Consider the following 4,276-nt stretch of genomic DNA (forward strand, 5'->3'; position numbering starts at 1 on the left):
GAATTTAGAAAGATGGTAACAATAACCCTGTATGTGAGACAGCAAAAGAGACACTGATGTATAGAACAGTCTTTTGGACTCTGTGGGAGAGGGAGAGGGTGGGATAATTTGGGAGAATGGCATTGAAACATGTATAATATCATATATGAAATGAGTCACCAGTCCAGATTTGATGCACGATACCGGATGCTTGGGGCTGGTGCACTGGGACGACCCAGAGGGATGGTATGGGGAGGAAGGAGGGAGGAGGGTTCAGGATGGGGAACACATGTATACCTGTGGCGGATTAATGTTGATATATGGCAAAACCAATACAATATTGTAAAGTTAAAAAATAAAATTAAATAAAAAAAATAAGACTGGTTTGAAATAGTAAGACCTATTTAAATCATTAAAATTTATTTTTATTCAGATTTTTTACTTCAATTGGAAATTTTTAAAATATATATTGATTCTGAACTCCCACCTCTCAGATGTTGTTTTGCTTTGGCTTCCACATTATTCTTGCCCAATATTGCATTTTATTTTTTAATATTTATATACAAGAATATGACATCAAGTTGTTTCAGACTATGTTGTGTGATTTTCTATTTTACCCCTTACACTTACTTATGCTTACTACCCACTGTAATTTTACCCATTATTATGCTTCATATAACATAAAAGAAAATTGACTGTGTGTAACTAGTCTAGACTATTTGTATTTGTTATTTACAAGAGACTATAGACTTAGTGAAGGTGAAATTGAATCTTCTCCATATTTCTTGCACAGTATGCTATACTCCTTTCCAGGGCAAAGATTCATCTTAAATCATGAATATACTGATCATTTTAGGTTTAAAAGTAAGGAAATAAGAGTGATTTGAATATTTTGTGTATTTTGGGCCATTTATTAGTTGAGGTGTGAGTGTGCTATGGGGAGAATTGCTGTGCTATGCTGAGTCATGTCCCCACTGTTTGTGCCAGAAAGTTTAAGAAATCTGAGGCTCGTGAACAAGCTTCCTCTGTCTCAGCACAGAGCAAAATATCATCTACATATTGTAACACCACTGCTTCAGAGCTATTAAAGTTTTGTAGATCCCGTGACAAACTTTGTCCAAATAAGTGAGGACTGTCACGAAATCCCTGGGGCAAAACTGTCCAGGTTAACTGAGAAGCTGGCTGTGTAGGGTCTTCAAAGGCAAATAGAAATTGACTTTCTTCCGCCAAAGGCACTGAATAGAAGGCATCCTTTAAATCAATTACTGAAAAATATTTGGCCCGTTCAGGAATTTCAGACAATAGAGTATAAGGATTAGGCACCACGGGGTGTAAAGGAACTACAGCCTCATTTATTATTCGTAAATCTTGAACTAGTCTCCATTTACCATTCAATTTCTTTATACCCCAAATAGGAGTGTTGCAAGGACTGTTACGGGGAATTAATAGTCCTTGCTCCTTTAAATTTTTGATGATGGGTTTTAACCCTTCCTTAACTTCAGGTTTCAGTGGATACTGCTTCTTATGTGGAAATACGTGCGGGTCTTTGAGCTTAACAACTACAGGAATAGCATTTTGTGCTCGACCCACAGATTTTCCATCTGCCCATACTCTAGGATTTACATTTTGTTCAACTAAAGGGAGAGAAAGGAAGGCTCCATATTCATGAAAACAGAGGCATGGACCTTGCTCAGTATATCCCTTCCCAAAAGGGGTGAGGGAGATTCTGGCATGATCAGAAACTCGTGTGAAAACAGCACAGAATCCCAGCTGCAAGATAAAGAATAACTGAAATAATACCTTTTGGCTCGTCCAGACAGTCCCATTATGGAAGCGGATGGGGAAGAAAGTGGGCCAGGGGTTTCAGTAAGCACAGCATAAGTTGCCCCAATATCTAAAAGGAAATCGACGGATTGGCCCCCCAAAATTATTAATACCGGGGGTTCCTCAGGTGTAATTAGGACGGGAGCTTCTGTGGGGACCCCCGGGCACCTTCAGTCCTGATTGCCTTGAAAGCCCAACCCTGGAGACCTACACCTCTGGGGGCAGTCTCTCTTCCAGTGTGGTCCTTTGCAGACTGGATATAGAGCCGGGGGTGGCTTAGATGCCTGAGGGCAATCCCGCTTGAGGTGACCCTCCTTTCCACAGTAATAGCAAGCCCATCCCTTTTCACCTGGGCCCCTCTGGGCATTTTTCTCAGGCTGTTTAGCCATGGCAAAGGCTTCCGCCTTTTCCTTTGTCTTTTTTTTGCCTTTCTTTCTTTTTCTCATATTCCCTACCATAACAGACTGTCTGAGCCAGTTGTAACAGAGTATCTAAAGACTGATTTGGTCCATACCCCCGTTTTAATAGCTTACAGTGGATATCTGGAGCCGACTGAGTGAGAAATCTATCCTTTAAGATCACTTTTCCCTCTTCACTTTCGGGATCAATCTCAGTGAATCTGCGAAGGCCTTCTCTCAGTCTATCTAAGAATTTACCAGGAGCTTCCTTTTCCTCCTGTTCTATGTCTGCCAATTTGCCATAGTTTAAAGGCTTATTACATGCCTGCCTAAGTCCTTCAAGAACACATCTAACAAAATGACTCTGATCCCATCTTCCTATAGCTGTGTTGTAGTCCCAGTCTGGTTCTATAGTTGGGACCGCCTGATTCCCAGTGGGGAGGGCCGCTATCTCGTTCTCCCTTTTCCCTACTGATTCATTACCAAGCCATTCATCTCCATAAGCAACCGCTTTATCCAAAACTCGAGTCTTTGACTCGGGAGTCAGCGTTTGTCCCAAGATATACATCACATCCTTCCAAGTGAGGTCATAAAGCAGAGTAACACCTTTCAAAGCTCTAATATATTTTTCTGGGTCCTCTAAATAGTCTCCCAGATCTTCCTTGATTCTTTGTATTAAGAAAAAGGCTTATTAACTCTCACAGACTGATTATTTCTCCCAGTGGGTGTTTCATAAAGAGGCAACAGCTTGTGTGGCTGTTCCTCAGTCTCTCTGGCTGCTCTGCACATATGATCCCAGGGATAGATTGGAGAAACCTGTTTTTCTCCTTCTCTTTGTCTCCTGTCCTCCATCTCATTTCTTACTTCGATGGTTTGAGTTCCACTGAAACCAGAGTAGTCTGAGGTCATACTGAGACAGGAGATGTAAAGGAGGGAGCTGAAGGTTTCATGCCCAAATCTATACCCTTAGGACATAAGTCTGGCATATTTCGCAGAGAGAAAAAGGGCAATACATATGCTACTTCTACCCATTTCCCTTGTTCCTTACAGAACAGGTCTAATTGTAGAACAGTATTATACTTAAGAGACCCTCTAACTGGCCACCATTCACTGTCCTCCAATGGATACCATGGCCATGCAGTATCACATAGGAAGACCAGGTGTGTCTTCTTTAAGCCCTGGGGATCAAATCTATCCCAGTTTTTCAGGATACAGTTCAAAGGAGTGAGGCTGGAATTGTTAGCTCCCATCTGTAAGAGAGAAAAAAAGCGACCAGCACCATTTTTCTACCAGAGGCGTCCCTCCCTGCTCTAGATGGGGGTGTAGACAGATGTTACACCAAAAGCTTTTCCTACCTGGTCAGACTTAATCTGTCCCTTACCGACGCAGGCACAGTCCGCATCCCTCCCGGTTCTACCACCGAGAAGGGGTGGGGATGTACCAGGGGTATACTTGATAGCATCCCTACTTGATGTCCAGCTCTTCACCTTTAACCTTGCTTGCCTTTGATATCACCCGGGGTGAATCAGAGTAACCTTCCAGAATGCCTCCTAAGCTAAGACTACTACGGGAAACATTCATCACCTGAGTGCCTGTGCATGACCCTGAGTATTTCCTGACCACAATAAGACCGACACGAACATAAAACTGAGATGTTCTTTCCAAGCATCACCATACCAGTATAAGAGCCTCCTCTGATCCACTAAGAGCCAGCATTACCAAAGAAAAAAACCCATTGCAGTCCCAATCTGAGTAACCTTTAACCTCAGAGATGTTCTTGGAGCTAGCGCTCCATCTAGCTTTCAAACTTTTGATTCCTAGTGAGGCTAGGTGCTGTCTTGAATACCAATCCAAGTTTGGGACCTAAACCACAGTACACAGCAACAGCATAGATCACAACTCCCTTGAAAGTCTATAATCCAATAGATTAGGTTAGTACTTCTAATTTCCAAGGAGTTAAGAAATAGTCAAAGAGACCGAAAAGTTTGACCGAGAAAGGAGAGTTTGGTGCACATGCTTTGCCCATTTCTGGTCAGTTCCCGAAGGAGACATTGGGTGCCTCTTGACATTGGCAA

Source organism: Bison bison, unplaced genomic scaffold (assembly GCF_000754665.1).
Source record: "Bison bison bison isolate TAMUID 2011002044 unplaced genomic scaffold, Bison_UMD1.0 scf7180017864238, whole genome shotgun sequence".
NCBI classification, from domain to species: domain Eukaryota; kingdom Metazoa; phylum Chordata; class Mammalia; order Artiodactyla; family Bovidae; genus Bison; species Bison bison.